Source organism: Lissotriton vulgaris, chromosome 4_1, assembly GCF_964263255.1.
Source record: "Lissotriton vulgaris chromosome 4_1, aLisVul1.2, whole genome shotgun sequence".
Lineage (NCBI taxonomy): Eukaryota > Metazoa > Chordata > Amphibia > Caudata > Salamandridae > Lissotriton > Lissotriton vulgaris.
The window spans coordinates 1,522,915,623-1,522,942,656 of record NC_141691.1 but is presented as its reverse complement, the minus strand read 5'-3'; the positions used below and the strand labels follow the sequence as shown (position 1 = coordinate 1,522,942,656).

Sequence of the window (27,034 nt, the reverse complement as noted above, 5' to 3'; positions counted from 1 at the left end):
TTCCTGTTCGTCCAGAAGTGCCAGGCTCCATTCAAATGAGGAAACCCTTTACCACTACTGTATAACAAATGTGGGTGTAGAGGCAAAAGAGCACCTAGGAAGCACACAGATTGTGGATCTCAAGGAGGTAGTGCGAGGGCACTCCTTGAAAGAGGAGAAGGTGGCCCCAAGAACCTCCAGCAATCCATTCACTTACTGCATCTATCTGCACGTCTTCCTCTGTCCCCCTCTGAAAGGCAGGACACATTGCCACCTGCAAAATGAAAGAGAGAGGCTGCTACATATAGTGGGTCAGCCTTACACTAATGTGCTATCCTGGGGGCAGGCACACGTTTGTAGCCGTCTTGTGGGCAGTGCTTTAACTAGAATTGGGGACATAAACCAAACTAAAGATGTGTGCAGCGCAATTTACTCAATAAGCATCAGTTTGTATTATCAGTGTAATAGTCTAAATGCACAAACGCTTTCCTGAAACTGGGTGAAGCCTGAAGTTGATTTAAACAGCAGAGTATTTGAAATTAAAGTTTTTGGTAACGGTTGGGTCTATCTGTTTTGCAATATTGAATAGCTATATCAGTATTTATTCATACAAGTATTTTTGTCTTACTCAATCAATTTAAAAAACTTGTCTGGTCTCTTTATTTTGTGCTGTGGAAGTGGGAATGGCATAGCTAAGCAGGCTGCAATGCTGTTCCTTGCCTCCGCAAACTTGTGAACAGAGATTATACAAAATGCAAAACAGCTCTCCGTTTTTCATGTTTCTTCATACATTTTAGGGACAATCTGTGATCCTAGTCACAGACCTAAATATTTAGTCACCGTTTTTTAGAATTGAATATCGCTCAACTGATGAATACTAAACATTCAAGTAGACATTTCTTAAGATCACCCAGGTCATTGTCATCCCCCATACGTTCTGTCATTCATCGAAAGGTGAATATACAAAAATATATTTTAATATCGCTATATTTTGTACACAGGCATATGATTCAATTTATCAAAATCGTGCTCCAAATACAATTCAGATGTTTAAACAGCATTTTGGAATGTACTCAAAGGTGTCATACTAACAGAATAGCAGTCATAGAATCATTTGACTCTTCATACTGTACTTCATTACAGACATCTCTCACAATGGCAAACCCATTACATCAATATGACCATTAGTTTGACAGTCCCCGACTTGAACCTGGCTCTAGTGTTCAAACCAAAAGTACCTGAGTTGGAATAGAAAATCTGTCAGGTTGAGGTAATGGGCATGTCAATGCACTGGTCATGTTGATCGAATGGTTGTTGGTGTGGTGGCATGTATCCCTTTCCATATCCAAGCAACATGCCAACTAATCTATCTATATACATAACAATGTAACTGTTCGTTTGTTCAAAATCGGAAATCTCCGAAAGTTCTATACCAATTGCTTTGAAATTTTGACACAATGTTGCATTCGAATATGCGTGTGTTTTTATATACACAACGTCGGATTCGAATACGCACTTGTCGAATACACTCTTGTTTTTAATCGAAAGCACATACAGACACATAAATGTGCATTTGATAAAAATCTTAAATCTACGAAAGTTTTTCACCGATTGATTTGAAATTTTGACACAAAGTTGAATTCGAATAAGCGCGTTTATATATACACAACGTTGGATTTGAATACGCACGTGTCAAATACACGTGTGTTTTTAATCTAAAGGACAAACAGACCCTATCGATTGGGTTGCTGTGCAACAACTACAATAGACGCATAGAGACAATAGTCTACATATATTAGGATGGACAGTTGGTGTCAGGATGGCAGACCGGGAAGTGGGTGGAGGGAGGGGGGAGGAGTTGGTTCACTTTGCAACATTAGTACGTGTTTATATATTCACAACCTTGGTTTCGAATACATGCGTGTCCAATAAGAGCGTGCTTTTAATCGAAAGGCCGAACAGACCCTATTGATTTAGTTGCTGCGCCACAAATACAAGGGACGCATATAGACAAAAGTCTACACATATTAGGATAGACAGTTGGTGTTAGGATGGCAGACCGGGAATTGGGTGGAGGGAGGGGGGAGGGGTTGGTTCACTTTGAAACCCGAACAGACCCTATCGATTTAGTTGCTGTGCAACAAATACAAGGGACACATATAGACAATAGTCTCCATATATTAGGATGGACAGTTGGTGTCAGGATGGCAGACCGGGAAGTGGGTGGAGGGGGGGAGGGGGAGTTGGTTCACTTTGCAACATTAAGAAAGGACGCATAGAGACAATAGTCTAAATAGATTAGGCTGGACAGTTGGTGTCAGGATAGCAGACTGGGAAGTGGGTGGGGGGAGGAGTTGGTTCACTTGGCAACATTAAGAAAGGACGCATAGAGACAATAGTCTACATATATTAGGATAGACAGTTGGTGTCAGGATGGCAGACCGGGAAGTGGTTGGAGGGAGGGGGGAGGAGTTGGTTAACTTGGCAAAATTAAGAAAGGACGCATAGAGACAATAGTCTACATATATTAGGATGGACAGTTGGTGTCAGGATGGCAGACCGGGAAGTGGGTGGAGGGAGGGGGGGAGGAGTTGGTTCACTTGACAACATTAAGAAAGGACGCATGGTGACAAAAGTCTTCATATATTAGGATGGACAGTTGGTGTCAGGATGGCAGACCGGGAAGTGGGTGTAGGGAGGGGGGAGGAGTTGGTTCACTTTGCAACATTAGTGCGTGTTTATATATACACACAACGTTGGATTTAAATACGCGCATGTCCAATTTGCGCGTGTGTGTAATCGAAAGGCAGAACAGACTATCGATTTGGTTGCTGCGCAACAAATACAAGAGACGAATATAGACAATAGTCTACATATATTAGGATGGACAAAAACGTATTGTATACCCACACACATTGTGAAATTAAACATATTAGAAACGTGCGCTTACTCTTTTCTTTCTCTTCCATTTAACCAGACTGAGCCACAGCAACGCGTGGTCGGGTACAGCTAGTAAACTATAAAATAACATATGGTGCATTTGTTTCCTTACCGAGCAACCGAAATGTAAGCAAAATAATTTAAGCCAACACTGAGTATTAAGTACAGGCTACAGTTTACAAACGTTCTCAGGTTTTGAGCCTACCTTCAAATAAGACATATTTAAAAATACTTTATGCTGGGTTTTTCTGTTCAATATATTTTTTGTGTAGCATGTTCAATAAAAATTTAAAAACAACACAATCAAGGTCTCTCTTTACTAGTGGTGTGTATCCTCTGCTGGATAGGACAACTTATTCCAAGACTCGCCCAAGGTCTATGAATTCAGATTACTGTAAAATAAGATGTCTAAACTGGTGTGTGATAAATAACTGCTCCTCAAAAACACAGCAGATGTCAACTATAGACCAACAATAATATCAGTTGCTTGGTCTGGAAACAGGACAGCCATCCAGATTTGGACACAGAGCCAAACATCAGACTGATGGCCTGATTTAGATGTTGGTGGATGGGTTACTCTGTCACAACGGTGACGGATATCCCGTCCGCTGAAATATAAATCCCATTATATCCTATCTATGGGATTCATATTTTGGCAGACAGGATATCAGTCACCGTTGTGACAGAGTAACCCGTTGTCAAGATCTAAATCAGGCCCAAAGTTATATGAATTGAGCTTTACCTGCCCACCCAGAGAGAGCACAACAGGGATAAAAGCCTCTACAAGTAAGATTACAAAGCTCCTACCAAGTCACCCCCTTCCACTAAGTCTTAGTCTACTTCACAGATTACCACATATGCACAGAGTAAAGCAAAACACATTAGTACGGAGCCCTTGATCATCCACAATCATTCACTTTCATGACTTCCAAAACAAGAAAAGCCTCTCCAATATGTGTTGCATTCATACAATTTTAGAGTGATAAGCCTGGTGGTGTATAAAACATTTTTTTAATAATAAGTGTAAAACAACATCATTCATCATTTTAATGTATATAACGTATTGAATTTTACATTAAAAGATCACCATAATGCACAAATTTTAAAATTGGTTTGTCAAGACCAATTAAGACTGTAATTTATTAAGGCTTAAATCCCAAGTCTCAATTCTACCTGAACTTCAACAGGAATGAAAATAAACATGAAACTTGTAAACCATCATTCAAACAGACAACAGACAAGCAATGAGAAGGACACAGTGATTGACAGAACTACTTAGTTGGAAAACATTTCAAAGAAATTAAATAAAATATTTCATAATAGCTACACTATAGCCCACCAAGCCGCATGTGAGCAAAGGTCCAAAACTGAGCTTTGGGAGGGAGAGAGGGAGGCAAGCACGACGACTACCATTTTGTGTGTGAAAAAGGGCGCTTTATTGAAACAGGTGCACATCACATTATTTCCCAACTGGCAAACCGCCTTACAAAACTATAACCTCTCTAAACATCAAACTACCTGACCCCCCTTTTTGTTTTTCTCCCTCCACCCCTACGATCCCACATGATAATAACCCTCCACCCGCAACATTACAATATATATCACAGCATTACATCCTCTGAGTATCCAACTTTGTCCCCTACCTATTAACTCCAAGCCCTCACAAATGCTACATTCCTGTCTGTCCTCTTGCAACTGTAACCAAACTACCCTCTAATGTAACCCCCAACTATTTACCCCTTTCCCCGCTCCCGTTCCCCAAGTCCCCAACTTAACGCCAAAATACCTAACTCCAGCCAAACTTGGCCAACATCCCCACCAAACTCCGCCTGCACCTGCTTCCAGCGACGATCATACAACGTAGTCCTGCCCAGTGTACCTGTCCCAATAATGCAGCCTTAAAGAAAACCCCCGAAATCAGGGTGGGTGGGCGGGACAAAAACCTCGCTCCTCTCCCAGCCACCAGGTTCAGATACCTAAAATGGTGGCTGGGTCACGTGAGAGGCACAATTTATAGCCCTAGCGTAACGTAGGCTTTGGGCTGCTTTTGGGCTACAACCCAAAAGCAGCCCAACGGCAAAATGGCCGCGCCCATGCTCCGCTCCCTCCCCCTCCCAAAACTGCCCGGGGGTCGGACCTCGCGGCTCGGCTGCCCCCCAAACCCCTCATCTGCTGAGATTCTGTACTTTTTAAACTATCAAAATACTGTTATTTGCCACTGAAAGAACAGTCATAATAACATGTCAAACACTGCTGTGCTTTTCTTCATCCTCCCAAGCACGATTAATTTCCTAGAATCCCTAATTTATCTCCTATTGACTAATTAGATTATGTGCACCATTTCTCATAGGAACATATACGTCCTCCAATAAAGCCAAAATTAATGTGCAAAAGTGGCATTTGGATCTTCCTTGATGGCAAACTGGTATAATTTAGCTAGGAACAAGACTTTGAAGAGCATTTTTGCAAGAGTAAGAAATGTGTCATGGTGAACAAAATGTTGAATTTGCAATATTGAGATCATACCCATACGTGCTCAGATACTCTAAGTTCGGACACCCGTCCATCCCTCTGTTTTGTAAAGATGTGAACATTATTGAAGTGATGCAATGATCTATGTTAACAGAAACAGGCATACTAAACATTTACAAGATTCAGAGTCGATTATATTCAGGTATATTGAAGGCGAATAGAACTCTAACAGCTCTGGAATCACTAGTTTCAAAATGACATTTCTTGGAATCTCTTGGTCATTAAGTTCGTACATAATGTTTTAAAAGTTTTTAAAGCTGTATAGTGCCATTTTTCAAACTTGGTGAGGAGATAAGATGCCTCAAGGTATTCAGGTATTCTGTAAGAGCTTATGTGTATGTTGTACAACATTACATATTCGATACCTAAACATCTGTAGGCTGCCCCACCATTGATGCAGTCATTTCCCACATTCTAATTGCCAAGACAAGTGCTTCGGTTACTCCAAGGTCAAATGTATTGCTGTTCAAGGTTATGTTGATCAAATATTATATATTTATACATTGGACTCACGTCTATCCAATAATAAGCCTTGTCCTTCCATCCTCAAAGCCAATCAGAAAATTGGTTGATGAACATTAATAAGATAACTTTCATGGGTCCCTGGCCTTCTTTTAAGGGCCCCAAATAAATCCACCAAATGCTCTCCAAATGTAGACAACATGCCTTTCTAGCAATATGTAAGATATTAAGCTTAATTGGGTAGTATGCTAATTTTTAGGACAGTCACTTAACCCCACTAGGTTTATTTTAGATCAGATCAGTTTTCACAATCCTTCTTTTTATGATCCAAAGATTGCAAGAGGTTGAACAGTGTCATTTTTATGAGCAGTTCTCTAGTGTTTGAAACAGCAGGCTCAGATGTGGACCGAAATGCAGAGCAGGTACTCACACTTTTAATTAAGATATTATATTTAAGCATTTAACTAGTTTAGTAGAAAGAAAAGGTTCCTCTTACTGCTTGTAGTTATGGTAGATGGAGATCAACTGATTTTAACGATGAGTCTTCGCTCTTTGTACTCCAGCTAGATGTTGATAGCCTTGCCATGTTTTGCGTTTGACAAGGCCATGATGAGCCGGCATGCTCTTGTTGAGACACACATTGGCTGTCTGGTTTCTCAGCAAAGTGTAAGATGGGGTCTGGATATAGGAGCATTAAAGAGTCACCAACAGCAACTTCGGATGTCAGACATCACCACTTCCAACATCACATTACCCACACTGACTCCCAGCCCCGCCGTCTGGTGGATCTTCAGGGCGCTGCGAGTGCAGGAATCAGGGTATCAAGTTAACAGTTCACCAACCCTTTATACGGTATGTTAGTGGTCTTTAAACCCACATAGGTACCGTTTCAGGCAGGAACACAACAGTTGAAAAATGTACATCCTTTACAGGCAAGAGTGTGCTACATTTACAGATCAAGAGAGGCCAACGCCATCTGTATTAGAAAGACCACGCATCGGAGGAGGCAACACGATATATGGTCTAGTTCTGGGTAATCCAAGTTTGATTTCCCCACTTTCCTTCTTGAATACTGTTTTACCGAAGAAGCTAAAAAATCGCCGCCCTGCAACAATGTAAACATTTTTTTGCATTTTCAACACTCTAAGATCCTTGCCCAAAGCTCAGGCTGGTATATTTATTCATGCTTAGGCAGCAAGTGTAATGTGTTGTATATCGGCGAGTTTCTCTTCCATGCCGCTTTGCCATGAATAAATAAGTGTAACAGAAGGTTGGGGGAAAAAAGGCCAAATAAAAAAGGGCTGTCAAATTTTACTTCAATGTCTAAGGGCTCTCCCAGACACTGTTCAAACTCTGTCCTACCCTTTTAAACTAAGTGACACGGCACTGCACGGTAAGTTCGTTTTGTGTGTTCAGGGATTTTCGTTTTGACTCTGTGCCAACTAGGAGCACCCTCGGTTAGGAGGCATTCTGGTTCAACCAGTTATCGCTCCTCTCAATTGTTAACTACCACAAAGTTCTAGAAAAAAATCAGCACTGCAGCCACAATCGACCTGGCAGGTTTCTCAATGGGGAGTATTGTCAGCGATATCATAGTATGAGCAGTCCCATCACGTGATTACCAAAGCCCATGAGAGCAAAACCCCTAAGGTAGCACACCACAGAGGATAATTAAAGAATCACGGAAATCCCTCCTACAACAAATTGGTAGCCCTCCAGGAATAAGTGAAACTACTTATTATCTAAATAAACTCTTGCAACAGGTCCAGGAACATTAGGCAAAAACCTTAGCTTTACACAAGACCATGTTGTCATCACACAAAGTTTTGTGTAGGGCCAGGGCTAGACCTCGCTGCTAGCTTAACAGGTAAGTACTTCAAGAAAAGAAAAGAAAAACACACACACAAGATTGTCAAATGGCGGACTTCATAGAAGTGTGGTGGGAGGTTGTGCTGGCAACGGGGGCGTAGAGCGAATGATGGCGGCCTCAGTCAAAACCAAGATTTTTTTTTAGGAGAAAATGGCTTACAATGCCCACTTTAAATTAGTTGTCACAAGTTCACATTGAGATGTGCAGAGTAGTGCTTCGATTTCCAGCAGCACTGGACAAAAATGCAACATCTGCACAAAGGATGTTTTGAAGGGGAAGTTAGGACACAATGTGATCTTCAGAGAGTAACCATGCCAAAGCTCCCAACTTGCTTTTGAGCACATAGACCAAATATCATAACTTACTAAGCTACAATGCAAAATTAAGAATTATGAAAATCATGCACTAGCGGCTTTAGGAAGCTGCAAACCTTGAAGTGAAGACCCAGTCAGTGATTTAAATGTAGATTTACGGAAAGTTCATTCCATTGGTAAATGTCATGGTTACTTCATCAAAACTGGACATACTGTATCAACTCACAGATATATCGCTTTGACATAGGCATTAGCTTTAGATCTCATATAGAGAAAATGTGTCTGCTTTTCTACCTATTGATTCTAATATATTGCATATACACAGAGTGGTCATTCAGCCACTTTCTTAATATTGGATGGGTTGTCTATCCCGTATCACTGCTCCTGATTCAATGGCTTTCCTCCCTATTGTTGTGTTTGTCCATCCCAGGAGCATTTCGGTCTCACAGCGCTCTTATTGATAGAGTTGTATCCACTACATGTATGATGGGACTCTTTCATTCATCATTCAACACTACAAGGGAGTGGATGTTTTTCCCTGTCTCTCTACAACCCCCTTCCATCTACATTCCACTCTCTTTTCAGCCCCTCCCCTGCTTTCCAGGGCTGCCTGCCCCGCTCCATGTTCAACTTCTCACCTACTTGTTAAGTTACTACATATTTTATTTTTTATTTTGTTTTTTGTTTTTTACATGGGCCAGGCAGCTGCAAAGTGCTGCCAGACAACTTGCTCCATTTTAGTGCAAGTTTTTAAAATGTACTGGTCTAGCATAGCAGTCTACCACATTTGATCAGTACATTAAAAATGATCAGCAGTCTCATCACACAAACGCAAGAACATTAAAAGAAATGTATACACATAGGTGGCCATCTTGGAATGGGTTATCGTTAATGGAAACCCCATTAAAACATTGGCAGCCATTTGTGTGCATGGAGTTGGAAAAATGCATTGGAACACCAAGAGCCAGGACTTTTAGAGCAGAGACCTATTGACTTTTCCAGTGATGGTCTCATTTTCTAGGCAATATGAAGTCTTGTGCTTATGGTATTTTCTTCTGAATGGCATAATCATACTTTTCATTGGTGATTAAAAGTATAGCAGCAGCATTCTTGCAACCCTCCTGAAAATGTAGTTTTTTCAGTACTAGAAACAGAAAACACCCACAAGAGTGCACATTGAGTTCTCCAAGGACAGGATTTGCAATGCTACAGCAAAAGTGAAAATGTTGTCTACGATTATGAAAAATAACGGTGCAGGACTGAGAAGCTGTGATTTCATTCACTGAAAAACAGCTCCTCGCTGTATGTGCCAGTGCAACAAAGTTTACTTGTATTGATGATGCTTCAAAAAGAAACACAATCTGTTTTAGCAATTTCTTTGTGGAATCACAAATGTGAACATCGCAGAATAATGCCGCATTGTTCTCCGTCAGTTCCATCAAACTGATCATTCATAGTACACAGACACAACTATTATAAATTATTTTATACAAAAAAGTTAATGGAGAGCCTTTAAGTGTCTGATTTGATGGTCAGCCCTCAGACATATTTTGAGGACCAGGGTCAGTATATTTACTCAAACACATTAAGGATCAACCAAGGGTTTTAATTGGGCCGGGTCCCTCTGTGTCTCAGAACAGGTAGTAATTAAAAAATTAAAAAAGGTCAAGGAAGCGGGTCCCTATCGAGTCCTAATATGATGTTCTTTACAGGCAAAAAACACTGATCGGGTGAACAATGACTGTAAAAACCGTTAAGGTAATTAATGTCAGCCTTGCAGTTCCTGCTTACATTTCACATGTTTTACTTAATCCAGTGCCTAATTTGTAAAAAAAAAAAAAAAAACATAAATAAGTGCCAGAGCTCTCATTGGAAGGCCACAGCAGCTTGCACGACACAATGCCCCTGCCATATGACAATGACAGTACAAACACAGTTACTAACCATCACAGTGTTACAAGTGTGACAACTGTTAGTTTTTCTGGTCCCCAAAGCTATAAGAATGGTTTGGGAGGCAGATATTAGTCATTGTAAATTCAACTAATAAACAGGTGGTGTTGTGTTCATAACTAAATTAGCCACACAGCGCCACCATGTAGCAGATTCTCATAAGCACTGGTGTTGGGGCTGGCAATTAGGTGCCCGTGCCCAGCACCAGAAACCAGTGGCTCAAATTTAGCACTGACAATCTGGCATTCTCCGTTTGCTTTTTCAACAATGTTGTGTTTTTGTGCAGCATGTTAATCTTGTATAGCGCTTAATGTGAACTGAGTCAGCTCTAGGTGACTGAGTTCAGGATGTGGATGGATGTGGATGGGTATTTATAGCCAACCAGAACTGGGAATTCTGAAGTTGAGGCTAAAGGCAGTGCGAGTTTCTCACAGTGCCTGTCAGCAGCTTATAAAGGGGTACAGAACACTAGTTTATCCAATCCTTGGCCTCTCTGCAGATCGCACTGAGCAATAATCATGTGTGCTAATTGCACCTCTATGTGAAAGTGTTCAGATGAGGTACTGAGCTGTGGGATAATGATACTGCGAAATTCAAAGAAAGGTAATGCAGTCCTGACAGGTGAATGAGAGCAATCTGTCGGTAGGTTGACAGGGAAGTGAAGGAAATGCAAATTAATACTTGCAGGAAACACTGAAAAGAAGGTACTACTGAGGAAAGAGATGATATGGAGTTACCAGCACATTTCAGAAAATGGAGGAGAAAAGGGGTTTAGGTCTCTAACAGAGAGACTACAGAGGTAAATGGGGTGACCGAAAGAACGGGCATGGTTGAAATACTGCAAAGACTACCACGCATTCCGCAGAGTTCCTAATCTTGAATTCACTCATATTTTCAACATTGAAATATGTTCAATTCTAGGTGTTCACAACAAAACCATTGTCACACATTTATCTGATATTGGTAACAACCACTGGTAAAGCTAACAGGTTTGACTTTTTTTAGGTGTATGTCTGTTGCAGTGTGATATGTCTGATGAAATCTCACGGAGACGCGCCAAAATACTGGTTTGCTGGTATTACGGGAAGGTCCCTTATTAGCGGCCCAGCGAGCGCGATTTAGTTGGCGCTTTTTATAAATAATTATTTTGTCACATTTACGGTGATGCTTAAACCTCTAATTTTTAAAATAATTTCAAAACGCCCACGTCCTCCCCCCCTTTTTCAACCTACTTGCTTATAAATTACCCATGTTTGGCCAACGCATATTTGCCATACAGTGGGCGTTTTTTACGGGGGGTTTCACCTGTGCGAGCACCAGCACTTGTCCATACCTACACGCTCGTGATACGAACCCTCAGTAAGAGCACCTCCATTCACTTTGCTCGCTTCACCAGAGCTTGGCTTAATCACTATGCCCCACACCCCTTATGGCACGCTAAGTGGGTGGTTGATTTACTGGGACGTAATTCACTTTTACTCAGCATAAAGGGTAAAATCTCCACCGGGTCGTTTCTACATTTGTCACTAGTGACCCACTATACCCTGGCAATCGAGCCGCCCTAAAATAGTTCATCTTGTGTATTCCAGGTTGACCATTTGGCTGCCCCCCAGGCTGTGATAATTCCACCTGCTTGACCCATTCCCAATGTGAGTATTCTTCGCTCACGGTCCAACCCCACACCTCTCTGAAAACCCTCTCCCTTCATTTTTCAGACCTTCCCCTGTCTTGATAAAGACCCGCCGCAACCACCAACTGGGGCGCCATAGGGTCGAAACGTCAACGCTCAATATTGGCCAAGATAACTCCAGGCACCTGCAACGCTACCTCTTGTCTCCTTGGAGTATTAACTCAACACTCTGGCCTTTTTAATAATCCCTGTGTAAAAATTGTATATTTGTGTCACTGAACTCAATGCACTGATCACTTTGTTCACCAACAGTCACGTTTATCACATGTTTTCGTAACGGTTCCCCACGTATTGAAATTTGTGTCATCATGGAATGAAGTAATTCCTGTATATCGTGATTGTTTTTTACTTTTTACTGATATAAAAACTTGAATTTCAGTTGTTTTCAGAGAGGTTTATTCATTTCAATGTTTAATGAGCTAATATAGCCATCTTCAAGCAATTGTTTGCTGCCCAACAGAACCACTTTGTTCTTAACCACGCTCACCCAGGTTCGGAGGGACACAGGGTTACCCCATTTATGTTAAACGGTATTACGAGAAGCACAGGGCTTTACTTTACACTAAGCCACACCCTTAATGCTGAAGGCCATACCCCTTGGAATGGATTTCTAATGACACGTTCCTTCTAGGGACCCTTCCTCTCCCATTGCCCCCCACTTTTGTCATCCCAAACAAAGCCCTGGGTCACCGAGACAGCTCAACCCCTGTGAAGACCCAGCAGTCCACCTTCCATCTTAGTAAGGCATACCTGCCAACCCACATGATGCCACCATGTGACACATGGTATCGGCTCCCATCATACAATCTCCTGGTGGGGAGCAGACATCACAGAGTGGCACAGAAAACAAGCTGAAAACCACTGTAAATAGTGGTGTTACGGCTCGTTTTCCGAGGCTTTGAACTGCCGACGTCCATTAAGGGGGGTAAAAACACCCCAGGGCACAGGCACCAACCTCAGCAAGCTTCTTTCTTTTGATAGTGGTGGGCTTGGGGGCAGGGTGGAGTCCAAAAGTGCTTCGAAGGTAGTTCTTGGCACCAAGCCCAGCCCCTCCTCACATAGTGAGATTGTTCTTCAAGTTGGCAGGTATGGAAAGGGCGTCAGGTTGGTCATTCTATGTCACGGAGATGAGCACCTAAAGCAAAGACCGCACACAGATATATACTGTGGCATCTTTACAGCCATAGCGCGTAGGTGAACAGCGGCAGGTGCGGGTCCTCGGACCTTCTGGCGAAGGCTCCTTCTTGGCCAACGCTGGCGTTGTTGTTCTTACCTTTGTTTTCTTCTTGAAATGGAGTTGTCCCATGATGTTAAAATTGTTTAATAAATCAGCAAACATGCTTGTCGAGCTATTTATTTCCTTTTGCAAAAATACAAGAACAACCTGGCGATAAACAGTGCGCCATTCAACAGAAGATTAAACATTTGCCTGTCCTGGTTAGCAAGGAGGATCTGAAGCCTGCTGTACTGCAAGGGGAGGGTGCAGGCGTTTCCCGTAGTTCCTGGGCCTTTACTGAGATTAACGTAAAACGAAATTAAACTCAACTATCCTGCCTTGTGATTTCTTCGTGTGGATTGATCCCATCAGTAATTCATTTTATGTTTTTACTATCATCAATTTCTCCAAAGTTTGTATTATAAAAATGTGTTTGAAGTTTCCATTTTGTATTTTTGAACCGTACACAGCAAAAATATCCTGAACTCTCTGCTTGTGAATGTTACACTGGATGGGTAAAGGTGTACACAGGTATACTATTGCGAGCTTTTCATCATGTAGGCCTGGCTCTTCAGTAGTTCAGGAAAAGGAGGAAGGTTGCCCGCTGGCAAGAAGGACATAGGATGTGTATGTTCAGGGCATGATGTGTATTTTCACCCCCTCATCACATCCTGCATGACCAAGCAAAAGAAGAGAGAAGCAGTGAGACAGGAGCTAGGCTGAGAGGAATTCCCAGGTGGTACCCAGCGGTCAAGCTGGTGAGTGATGTTGGTAGCAGCCAGGTCCCCGGGGGACGAGGGGATTCCTTAACTTAATTCGGCAAACGGACTGGAATAGCCTTTTTCTGTGACTCATACCAACATTCAGCTAGGTTACAACAACGACCAGAGTTCCAGGGCATCGGAATGCTGCACAGAAATTGGCACGTTACACTTTAAGATTACAGGCTTCTGACAGCTAATTGTATCTTAGAGAAACGGGGGGTGAACACAGTGAACAGCCGTCATTGAACTAGCACTGTGAGAAAGCCCTAAGGAATGTAGAAATCTGCTACGCAGCACAAGATGGGGAGCACAGTCTGCCACAGAATTGGGTACAGTTTATTTTTGAGGTATCGTAGAAGAGAGGGAAGCAGGGGATTACCATGCAAGCCCAGGAGGCAGATTTGTAACCTGCAAACATTAACCAGGTGCATCAGGGCACAGAGAGCGATTATATCCGAGAGCTCCTGTGAGGCAGCAGGGGAGTTTCGCACAAGGCCGAGGCTTAGATTGAGCACATGCAGAAGGAGAACAATATCTTCCTTAGAGAATGTTGGAAGCTGACCCAGCACAAAACTTTCACTCGAAAGACACAGAGCCCAGTGAGATAAAGAGAAACAAAGAAATAAAAGTGTTGGAATACCAGGTGCATACCCAGGAATACAAGCCAGTTACGGTACCTAAAAAGGCAAACTTGTAGTAACGACAACTATAGCGAACTGGTCTTCGAACAATATAAGCTAAATAAAAATAACAGCATAAGGTTTGGGATGCAAGTGAAATAAAAACACAAGGAAGTAAAATATTGCCTAGAACCAAATGATGGTGTCGGTACAACGTAAAATGTAATGTGTGGTACACAGGATGGTTTTCTTTAGTGAACTAAAATGCTGTGGCATTTAGTTGCTCAATGAACTTGAAGAGCCAATCGGCTCCCCCCTCAAGGAAGTCCAACTCGCAGTGCATGGAAGCTGGATATGCGGAGGAGAGTACCACACTGAGCAGAAAGCATAAGGCATAAACTCAAGAAGGAAGCAAAAAAGAGAATCTAGAAGCAGTCCAAGCTAGCAATGTAATATCTAATGAAAGAGGGGAGGACTCCCAACTCCACACTCTGGCTTCAGAGCGGTAAGTCTGGGGGAGGAGGCCCACTCAAGATCCACAGTAGGTGGTTGTGTAGCTCACTACCTGAGCGGGTCAGCTAGACAAGAACATAGATATCTTGGAGAGAAAGAGTGGCTGAGACTCAGGTGCATCTTCTTTCTCAGCACCTTCACACTTGATAAGGGTATCCGACAAATCCTAGAAGGCACAACTCGCAGGTAACTTGAGGAATTCTCACCTTCAAGCAACCCAGAACACCTCAAGCAAACAGCCAAGGGAGATTTAGGTGCTTTAAATGATTTCAATTCTAGTTCTTTGGCTATTCATTAAGGGTGTTGGAAACTTGAGGAAATTGAAACGTCACTTGGTCTGCATTTCAGGCAAAGTAAGACAGTTTTCTATGGCTAGACTCATATCTACGAAGAGAAAATCCGACCACATCTCACCAATGCTAAAGGAGGCGCATTGGCATGTTATCAAAGCCAAAATTAAAATTGTGATCTACTGGAGAACATATAAACCCCTGAATTTGGGCACTCAAACTCACCAGGTATCACTGGTTATCATCTGTAAAAGAGTGAGGGGGATGCCGCTAGAAACACCAAAACCGAGTACCAGCCTGGCACTAAAACTATTGTATCATTATTGACAATTGAAGAGACAGGGAGTAATGAAGGTCCAGCATACACACTCCCAATACTATCAAAAAATGCTGTTCCTATTTACACCCAATGTAAACATCACTAGTGTACCTATGTGGAATACAGGACGCTAAAAATATTTACATTTCGGAACAAGAGTCCTCAACCACCAACAAGGGTGGCACGCTTCATCGTCGAGCAGCTCCTTGTTGAGTCGGCGCTGCAATGCCCAACGGGCCCCTGAAAGGGACACTTGACAGAGTTCCTTTACTTGTCTGGTCGTTAATGAAGTTTAATTGAAGGTGAAAGGCTTTTTTTGAATGTGTAGATTGTGAGGAAAGTGGAAATGAAATTAACTAGGGAACCCTGCCATAATTAATTATTTTGGAGGTCATTGTTAATGAATAAAAATAGAGTAGCATATAAAGGAAAGTAATGTTCCGTCTTATTCTCTATAACTCGTCGACATGTTTCTTGCATCTACGTCAATTTGTCAGGACCATAATACTGTAATATACAAATGATTGGAACTTAGATTCAATTAGAGAAGTGTCCGCACATTTAGCAACCACCAAATTTGTGTTGGAGTGACCTCTTGTCAATTGCAGATATACTCGGTACTTGTGGGCACTGCCAGGACCCGGCCCTGTCTCTGCGATCTCGGATCCAGCCGAATCCTGTGAATTTTGCTAGATTTTTGTGTTTTGGGAAGTGCTTTAACGCACAGATACATCACCGAGACAGCACATTGTTGGAAATCTTATTTAGGGGTTTTTCAGTTTTGGGGGACCCTCCATTTGCTCCCACACTACTGAGAGCTGAAGTTAGTCTTAAATGTGTTCCAAGGTTTTTTTTGTTATGTAGTCTGTGGTGCTTTGTTTCGACTCATGGCAGCTAGGTGTGGCATTTGTTGGTCGCTCCCAGTGTTTGTTGTTTGTTCTGTTTGCTCGCAGAGCATAGCTGGTTGCCCCAGTGCTGTGGGTGGCTGCGGTCAGTGTTGTGAGAGGGAGAGAAAGAGTGCGTCCAAGTGAAAGGACCTCGCCCCGTAGCTGCTCTCACTTAAGAGACAGCCCATGGATTAAAGACGGAACAAGCATTTACAATGCAATGGTTTCGCCTTTGTTAAAGTTAGAGCTATTGGCATTGCTCTTGACATTATTTTTATTTATGTATTTTTTAACATAAATAAATGGCATTGTCATTTACAATGCCACTAGCTTTATCTCTCGCAAATGACACACACAGAGCCCCCCCCACACACACAGCCACACAAAGCTCCCCACACACACAGCCGCACAAAGCTCCCCACACACACAGCCGCACAAAGCTCCCCACACACACAGCCACACAAAGCTCCCCACACACACAGCCACACAAAGCTCCCCACACACACAGCCACACAAACCTCCCCACACACACAGCCACACAGAGCCCTCCACACACACCCACATGGCACAAGCAGGCAACAGGGGCACACTGAGGCACAAGCAGGCAACAGGGGCACACGGACGCACAAGCAGGCAACAGGGGCACACTGAGGCACAAGCAGGCAACAGGGGCACACTGAGGCACAAGCAGGCAACAGGGGCACACGGAGGCACAAGCAGGCAACAGGGGCACAAGCAGGCAACAAGGGCACACGGAGGCACAAGCAGGCAACAGGGGCACACGGAGGCACAAGCAGGCAACAGGGGCGCACAAGCAGGCAACAGGGGCACGAAAACTGAGGCACAAGCAGGCGACAGGGGCACACGGAGGCACAAGCAGGCAACAGGGGCACACGGAGGCACAAGCAGGCAACAGGGGCGCACAAGCAGGCAATAGGGGCACGAAAACTGAGGCACAAACAGGCGACAGGGGCACACGGAGGCACAAGCAGGCAACAGGGGCACACGGAGGCACAAGCAGGCAACAGGGTCAGGAAAACAAGCACAAGCAGGCAAAAGGGTCACAAGTAGGAATTGTAATTTAGACGGGGCTGAAGTGGAGAACGGTCAGTAGGGAAGTAGTGTGGCTGGTGCAGTGGTACCAAGTGGTACCAATTATTCTGCAATTGACACTTGCTTTATTCCCACCTTTCTGTTTACAGACTACACTCCGAGCTACTGTAGTGGCAGTATCCTCTGAGCTCGTGTCGCAGAGCTGCCAGGTGGCGCAATGTATATTCAAGAGCACGTATGGGCCCCTATGTATAATATAGTCTCGGCGTGAAAGCAGCAAAATACAAAAAATATGTATGATTACAGCTTTACAGATGAACAGCAGTAAAGATGCATGATTTGCCCAAATTTGCATGTCAAGCTGCAGGCATGCCACAAGGCCCTGTTTCAGTTTTACAAGCATCGTATCCACCAAAAAAGGAATACATTTAAAATAGATCAAAGTAGTTATAGATTTAGAAGTAGCATTACAAGTGTAGCCAGCAGCCCGACTCACAAAAAAACGTAATGTACACATCGCAGACTTAGCGCTCCAAAATGCAAAATCCAGTGCATATTTATGGATTCAGAAAAATCCTCATCTTATATGCATAGACATATAGAGAAATTGTCGATTTCAATACATTGCTACTTCTGCACATCTTTGTGGATCTGTGCCTGCATATGGCACATTCGGTGTGCCTGTGAAGTGAAATTCAGATGCACAAGAAGTCTCGTGAACGGAGACGAAAATATTTTAGTTTCACATTTCTAGGTTCTACGATGATCTTTTCTGCCCTTACCTTTTCAATAAAAAAAATTAAAAGCAACTTTCCTAATAGTTCCATATTTTGGGTCAAAATCTCTTGTTTCAATACAGAACCCCCCCCCCCCTCCCCCACCACCCATCTCCCAATATTAATCAAACCCTCCCTGTGGAGTGATTATTTTGTGATTTACAGCATAATTATTCCATGACTAACTGACTTAATACCAGTTTTCCAATATCCATTCTACCCACCACTATGCAGTACTAAGCCTGAATGAGGCAACACTGGTTGCTTACAATAATGCCATTAGAAGAACAACATTATCTTTAAAAAAATGAAATGCCATTGAATGCTTTCATTAGTTCTCTTTAAGTCACTTTGTGTAGTACTACAATTCACAAGTTTTGGCTTTATTTTGTCTTGTTTTTCATCATAAGTAAGGCAAGTAAAAAGTGAAATCATTAATAGTGTCCAAAGATAGCACCAGCCCTATGCACCGATTTCTGCCTCTCCACGGCACTCTGAGAATACTAAGATGAGGGGGTGCAGCTACCCTTACTGTAGTATACACAGAGGCGAAAATGCCCAGGGATGCATTCTTTGTGCACCCCTTTGCTCGAAGCCTTCCTGATAAAGGATTTAATTTCCCCCCTAATAAAGAGTGGGGTGACGTCAAAGTAATAGGAATTTGGCTGTTAGTATCTGGATAGGCGCACCCTACACACTGGCTCCACATGTTGACCCTGAAGGCTCCCATAAGTGTAGGTGTGGTCACACCTATCCAGGGATGGCAGAGTTATGTGGTGTGCCCGTTTCCAACATATATACTAAACTGGACATGTTAGAGATAGCAATTTTGCTTTTAATGGGGCACATGAACCTCGCACTAGCACATTGGGGCACAACCAAGGCTATACAACATGCCGCCATAAACGATAGTAATACGGTGCCTTGGACGGGTGAAATCCCGACTCCCTGCCAAGTCTCACGCTTCCCGCGTGAGACGCGATCGGCCCGGTCGGGTCTTGTAGAGCGGATGGCCCCCCTGGTCTACAGGACCCACTCGGGGGGGAACCACCGACCTCAGGGCTATCCAGGGGGAGGGAAGGCCCAAGGACCCAGCGCCGCCTCAGTCACGCGGGCGGGGGCTTCGTTTGCAGCCTGCTGGACCCGACCGCTAAAGGATTCCAGCGGGAGGGGCTGGAGCGCTCTCGCAGCGCGGAGCTGCAGGCAGGCAGAGAGACACAGAGCGATTTCTGCCTCTCCACGGCACTCTGAGAATACTAAGATGAGGGGGTGCAGCTACCCTTACTGTAGTATACACAGAGGCGAAAATGCCCAGGGATGCATTCTTTGTGCACCCCTTTGCTCGAAGCCTTCCTGATAAAGGATTTAATTTCCCCCCTAATAAAGAGTGGGGTGACGTCAAAGTAATAGGAATTTGGCTGTTAGTATCTGGATAGGCGCACCCTACACACTGGCTCCACATGTTGACCCTGAAGGCTCCCATAAGTGTAGGTGTGGTCACACCTATCCAGGGATGGCAGAGTTATGTGGTGTGCCCGTTTCCAACATATATACTAAACTGGACATGTTAGAGATAGCAATTTTGCTTTTAATGGGGCACATGAACCTCGCACTAGCACATTGGGGCACAACCAAGGCTATACAACATGCCGCCATAAACGATAGTAATACGGTGCCTTGGACGGGTGAAATCCCGACTCCCTGCCAAGTCTCACGCTTCCCGCGTGAGACGCGATCGGCCCGGTCGGGTCTTGTAGAGCGGATGGCCCCCCTGGTCTACAGGACCCACTCGGGGGGAACCACCGACCTCAGGGCTATCCAGGGGGAGGGAAGGCCCAAGGACCCAGCGCCGCCTCAGTCACGCGGGCGGGGGCTTCGTTTGCAGCCTGCTGGACCCGACCGCTAAAGGATTCCAGCGGGAGGGGCTGGAGCGCTCTCGCAGCGCGGAGCTGCAGGCAGGCAGAGAGACACAGAGCGGTGCGAGTCAGCGGGAAGGGGCGGCTCGCACCGCGGGGGATATCAACAATACCTTGGCACTTGCAGGCAGGCTGGCAACCCCAAAACCAAGGGGGGAAACAAACGTTGCGGGCCCCGAGCCCGATGATCGTCTCGGTGGCGGCTTTTCTCCGGGGACAGATGCGACACGGGGCAGGAGAGACGTAGAAGTGCCGGCAATGCCGGACCAGACACGGGGGCGTTCCCGGCGTCGCGTGACGTCGGCAAAAGCCAAAGAATGTCGGGAACGCCCCCGTGTCTGGTCCGGCATTGACGGACAGGCCCCTCGTCCAATGGCAAGGCTCCGTTTACGGAGCCAGCCAATCAAGGACGAGGGCCGAACAAAAGCCACACTACGGTTCTCAACAGGATTTCGCCTGCGCGGAAAAGCTGCGCAGAGCGCAGCTTCCGCTAGGCGAAACCTAAAAATGAAACACGATAGACACGAAAATGCCATGGTGTCAAACTCATGAAAAGTAACACAAACATTTAAAAAGCACAACAGAAATCAGTAACAGTGATACACACGCAAGCCTCGACAAGTCAAAAAACGCGAACGATACTTTAACAGGAAAACATTTATCTCACCAATAAAAAACAATGTGGAAAAATATGTTGTCGACATGGTAAAAACGCTTCTGGCAACACCAAAGAGCCGAACACCCCAGAAGGACCTTGGCACTCCTTCTGGGATTCCTGCACAATGGGATTGGCTGAACTTGCACCCCCTGAGGTAAGCACAGTTTTAGGGGGAAGTTAGTCACCTCGTCCTGTTCCTCACAAACACCTGGACTCACAGACACTTGTTCACATATGTCAAACCAGAATTTACAGGTTAAACACATACATTTGAACCCCAGGAAACCTTGCCTTCTTTAGAATACTAACTCCTAGCCCAGGGGTGGTGAATTCGTAGATGAGAGTTACACAGTCCTAACCAGAAAGAGAGAAAGGAAAACACTTGACAGCCATGGACTGAGTTGCAGCAGCTTGCCGAGCTACAGTTGCAGGAGAGCACACAACTGCTTAATAGCGATTTCAACGTTCAGGCGGTTTATTACATTATTACACTGTATGTATGTATGTATGTATATAAATATATATATATATATATATATATATATATATATATACACATACACATACACACACACACACACACATATACAGGGCTTTAAATGGGATGAAAAAACGGGGGGGTCTCTCAAAGGGGCGTGGTCAATGCAATTAAGGGCGTGGCTTAAAAACTCCTAAACTAAAAATCTGTGCTTAGGACTATAGGCTTTGCCGATGGTTGTTAGTTGTGTAAGATAAATAAACAGCAACTATGGCTTGTATAAAAACTATGGCTTGTATATAATATTGAAAAAGCTTCCATTTAAAGCCCTGGTGACACCTCGACAATGTTACTGCTGCTGAGTTTCAAAAAGAGAAGTGAAATCCAGAGAGAAAATTACTCTCTTTAAAGGATTTTCCTTCTCCTACAACTCTCACCTGGCATGACGTCATGCTGTAACTTCCCCACTAGTGAGAAGTGAGCAGTGTAAGCACGTGTAAGCACATGTACATGGATGTGCCTACTGTCACTGTAGCCTGGAAAAAACGGACCGCCTGTGCCAGGAAACAAAAGAGAGCCCGATAGGGACCCGTTTCGAGCCACACTTTAAAAAACTGCCTGTGCTCAGACTCAGTGAGACCCGACCCACTTAAAGCCCTGTATATATATATATATTTTGTATTTACTTCACACAACTCAATGGTGTTTATTGTTTGGGTGACCACGTGGCTCGTGTCAGTGGACACCACTTTTCCATTCTTGGACTTTGCATTCACATAAGGTTATCTGGTGGGTTGGTCCAATTGGCTCAATTAAAATGAACTATGACTACAACTCCCAGAAAGCACTTATATATAAAATAAAAGTCTCAGGACAGAAAAGTGAAGTCCCATTGACATGGGGCCATCTCTGGTCAATCAATTTATTGTGCTTAAGGAGGTTGAAAGGCTGAGCGTACCACTGCGACTCCAGTCTGAGACTACACAGTTAACATACTTTGTAACGTCTAAGGATTCAGAAACATATATCCTGCACGTGACGCCTAGTAAAACAAAACGTATGCCGGTGCCACAAACTTAAGGAATACATAATAAAGCGGAAGCCAGACAGATTTGGAAACAGGTGCTGGGCATGACACATACAAAAGGGAACTCTGAGCTCGACTTCACAGGTGCCGAGAAATGCGGGTCCAAGGGGCAACTTAAACACGACCTCCACCGCGCCTCTCTCTGCCTCAACCCTTCATGACAATGTGGGATTCTAGCGAAGCCTCAGGTGAAACAACTGGTGTGTAGTGTCAGATATCACAGGAGGCATTCACGTATACTGCCGTTGTCACCTCCTCCACACACTTCAAGGGCTGGTGTTCCCTACTGCCCCAGGTCAAGGTGGTGTCTTGACACTGCCTCTCGGGTTTCGGAAGTCCTTGCTCGAGAGGCGAAGTCCAGGTTTCTACTTTACATTCGAGGACTTGTAGTCTGTCGTTTACCACAATGAAATTAAGACTGCAAGTACCAAAATGCAATTGGGTAGAATGCTTACTTACAGACCCAGGAACGGTGACGGTCCGTGCGCTCCTCTACGAGAGGATACCTCGCGCGCACTGCCGTTCTCACGTTCTGCGTGTTGTCATTCCTCGCCCCCTGATGCACCTGCCTGGTGCTCGGCGTCGAGCCCGGGCCGGTATTGACAGTCAGTCGAGCTGCGGCGTGCCCTGCGTGAATGAAAGGGCTCGCTGTGCGTCTGTGGCCGGGGCGGTGCGCGCGCTCCCTCCCAGCTGCTCTCAGCGTGATCTGACCGGGCGCGTGCTGCGGCCGCCACTGAGACCCGGAGCGCAGAACCAGCCCCAGGCAGAGGGCAGGGCGCTGCCGAACAACACCGGCGAAAGGCGGCTCGTGAAACACCAAATCTGAGCTCACCTCCAGAACCACAAAACTGATCATAGTGCGATTCCCTCAGCGGCTGTCCTTGTACGCATACAGCCTGGTAGACAAGCATACACTCTGAAGACATACACAACCTGCCGATACATACACCCGACCAACACAAGCATAGAGCCCGGCAGACGACATGCGTCCACACAACAAGGAGCATTACTAATGCTAGCAAGTTATTTGAGGAGGGAGCTCACTCTCCGGTCTTTGCTTTCTCCGCTCAGGCATAGTTTATGAAGGCACAACGACAAACAAACACTTACTGTTCTAGCTGCTTTGAGAAGTCTGAAAACTGGTTGCGGGGTTACACTCCAAGAGCCAAGGAGACCCAGTGGCCGGCTCTTCTCCCTCCAGCAGAGCCCAGGAAAAAAGACTTTCGTACGACTGGAGACCCCCGGGCACAAAAACCAGAAAACACACCAAAGCAGAGAATGCGGCGCGCCAGTCCGAGCTGGGTTTCTGCTGCCACCGGTCACTTTGAGGAAGTTGCTTGAGCTGCGCTGGATATTTTCTGAGCTCTACTTCCTGGTCTGATACCTACAATGGGCATTTGCATACAGTTAGTGCCCCAGGGAGGCACGTCTGTCTGAAGAATACATGGACACTCTTCTGCCGAGTTTTAATAATCAGTGCTGCAGGCATGCCCGCTCTCGCCGCAAGTAGGAATTCCTCACGTATCACCAAACATTATGATTTTCCCATATTCTTTATTATTAAAAAAAACCCATGTCAGATGACTCCTCGTCCGAAGGGTGACAAGTTTTCAGTTCGGGGTTTTCCTGTCACGAGTTATTGGTGTCAGGTGTGTGAAGTTCAATAGATTCCACTGAAGTAAATGAAGATTGCATCTCCCAGAATGCACTAGTTTGTTAAACGAGAAGGACCCTTCGTTTTTCTTGGGAAGCAATCTGGGATTCCTATGCCCACATCAAGCCATTGGAAGTGTACACACTCGTGGCCTCCCTAGAATAGTATGACTGCTAAAGGTTTCAAAAACGCGATGTTAACTATTAATAACCAGCAAAGATCATGATCCACTCTTTTTTTGGGGGGGGGGGGGGAAGAGTTAGTGATGGTTCTAGGTCTCTGAGGGGCTCCATATGTAGTCTATTCTTTTCTAATCAAGATTTCTAGTTAAATGAGCTCATTTAAGTGAAACATTACTGTAGGTCCCAGAATGCATGTGGTTTAGGAACAAATAAACCCCAGGACTGGAACATGATGACTAATTTTCATGTACTTTTATTGCCGCGGAACTAGGGTTTATTTTTGACACTTAGGAGTCAAAAGTATGATAGGAGTTTTTTCAAATTTTATTTTCTAACATTTGACTGCACCCCGTGTGGTAGCAATGCTCACACATATATTGGTGGGTTCCAGGTTGTAACATTCAACTAGAAGCATATCCCATGAGAACGATCACACTAGAAGAAGATGGTGACTTACAGCGAACTTGTTCAAAATCAATCAGGAGATTTAAGCAACAGGAACTCGTCTTCCTAACTCCTTGTAGTCTATCCTAGTGCTCTCTTCTATTGTTTAGTCCTGACTTGAAGTCCACGCCCTAGAGGTGGCGGTGAATACGGGGGAAGGGTCACTTGGGCGTTGCCAGGCTCCCAATAGCGACACCATTGTCCTATTGCCCGAAGTGTGTGCCATCCAACTGCTCTCTCCCCCCCCCCAACCCACATTTAAACAAGTTTGTGATTCCGAAGACCACTAAGGGTCTGAAGTCTTCTTAGACTTGCTCTAGGAGCCTCACAGGTTTCCTTTTGATTTTTGTTCAGTGTAGGAGGTAGTTTTCTTATTTTCCAGAACCAATGTCCCAGGCCCCTTCTTGGATGCCCCAGTGCCATCATCATCGGACAAAGTGAATTCATTTCAGCCTGTCGATGCTTAGCAAGTGGCTCTGCTTGACTGTTGGTATTTTTCAAAATGGGCCATTTTCTGGTTACTTGTATCTCCAAGAAACTAATGCCGGAAAGCAAGATCAAGATTTTTAACACCAACGTAAAATCGGTCCTTCTGTATGGAGCAGAAACTTGGAGGACAACCGTGAGCACCACCAACTTAGCAAAGACTTTCATCAACACCTGACTGAGGAAAATCCTTCAAATTTGCTGACCAAACAACAACCTATCTCAGCCGACATTCAAACTTCCTGCTCATGAAGAAATTAGCAGGGAGTTGGGGCTGCTTGTTTCTTTAGTGTTTCCATGAATCTTTCAACCATTCCATTTGCCTGAGGCCTAATGCCATGATCTTCCAGATTTTGAAGGCTAGGTGTGCTGCAAACTCACATCTATTGAATGGTGGGCCATTGTCTTTTTTTGTGGTTTCAGGGACAATCCAAGTGCTGGCAAATATGTTGAGAACTTAGACTACCACTGATGCACCACCACTGCACTATTTGAGGACAGTTGCTTCACCAATCGAAACCTCAAGTATTCACTTGTGACTGCCATTTTTTATGAACCTTAAGGTTCCAAATAAGTGAACAGCAATCTGGCTGCAAATTCTGGCATGTAATTCAGACATTTGCAATGAGGCTCGTGCTCCTTGTCAACTGGTTACTTGACACATGTGCCACTTATTTAGTGCATTCTCCACAGTATGACCAGCAGTGCGAACCATACTCTCTCTTGGTGGACATGAGTCCGTGATTACCTTCCTGTGCAAGGTCAAACATCTGCTGGTGTAGACTCTAGGATGACGATCCTACCTCCTCTTCGCAGGATCCCTCAGCTGGTCCCCATCAGTCCTTCAATCACTTGTTTAAATGCTAGATCTATCTCACCACCTCACCTGGGACTCTATTGCTGCTACTTCCATTCACTTACTCTCTGTATCATCTCAATCAGCTTGGGGTCAATTTCTGTTACTTTGATAATGCTGTTGATTGGGACAGACAGAGGTGATGCTGACTCCAGCACATACATGAATAACATGATCACGCTGTTCAATTAGGACAACCTATTCTCAAAATTGGGGATCAACAAAGGTTACCATCAACTTGAACTCCATGAGGATTCTCAGTACTTCCCTACTGGTCCCTATTGTTGATTCTGTGGATATCTTGATATGTAATTTGCTAAGCTTTCGTTTTTTCTCAGCCAATTTTTTTAACGCAGGTGAACTCTTGTAAGGAGATTCCCTACTGTTCAATTTGGGGTGAAATTTTTGCTTTAGGGTTACCAAATATTGTTAGCAGTGCCTGATCTGTTACAATTGTGAATTGTTTGCATGGATGAGTTGGCTCTCCCTTTCTGGTTGCAAGTAGGCTTTCTCTGTGTGTGTCAGACTTCTGCCTGCATGGAATAAAGTTAGGCACTTGTCATCCCCACGTATGATCAGCCAGGATGGCACCTAACCCGATCGGGCTGACACTCTCAGTGATTTCTGTGCACAATTTCAGGCTATAGTATGCAGTGTTGTCAGCTCTTGGTGACTTTCCTTCTCATAGACTGAAATGCTCACAATCTCTAATGCACTACATCCTTTTTAGTAACTATTTTAGTTATGCCTGGAGACTATTTTTCAAACCGCTTTTAAAATCCTTAGGGCAATTAAGCTGCAAACAGGCTTTACACAACCTCCAATTTTTAGATACCCCAATTATTTGTGCAAGGTTAGTTCTTACCTTAAAGCTGCTATTTTAGCTAGGAAATCTACAGATAAACAATAATGCCTGCTTAAAATGATCTTTACTCTGGGTTTAGAAAGTTATTGTTCTTGATTAACGTACATTTTATAGCTGCGCGATGCACTTTATATGTAAATTGAAAAAGTTTTGCCCATATAATGGTGGGCCATTATCTGTTTTCACTATCTTCGGTAACAAAAACTTCATCCAACACGGGTATGGTGGTGGCA

The 27,034-nt window shown here is 44.3% G+C and overlaps 1 protein-coding gene across 5 annotated transcripts in view; it reads right to left on the bottom strand.

The window, feature by feature from the left end:
* Positions 1–24,131, bottom strand: part of LYN (LYN proto-oncogene, Src family tyrosine kinase) — a 332,543-nt gene extending 308,412 nt beyond the window's left edge. Inside the window, exon 1 of one of the 5 annotated variants that reach the window (XM_086965758.1) lies at positions 23,425–24,131. The gene's annotated coding sequence lies outside the window, so the exon portion shown is untranslated. Of the gene's footprint in view, positions 1–22,769; positions 23,049–23,424 lie in introns of those variants that run through there. The other 4 variants (XM_086965761.1, XM_086965759.1, XM_086965762.1 and 1 more) reach the window with 4 other exon arrangements.
* Between the last annotated feature and the right edge of the window lie 2,903 nt (positions 24,132–27,034).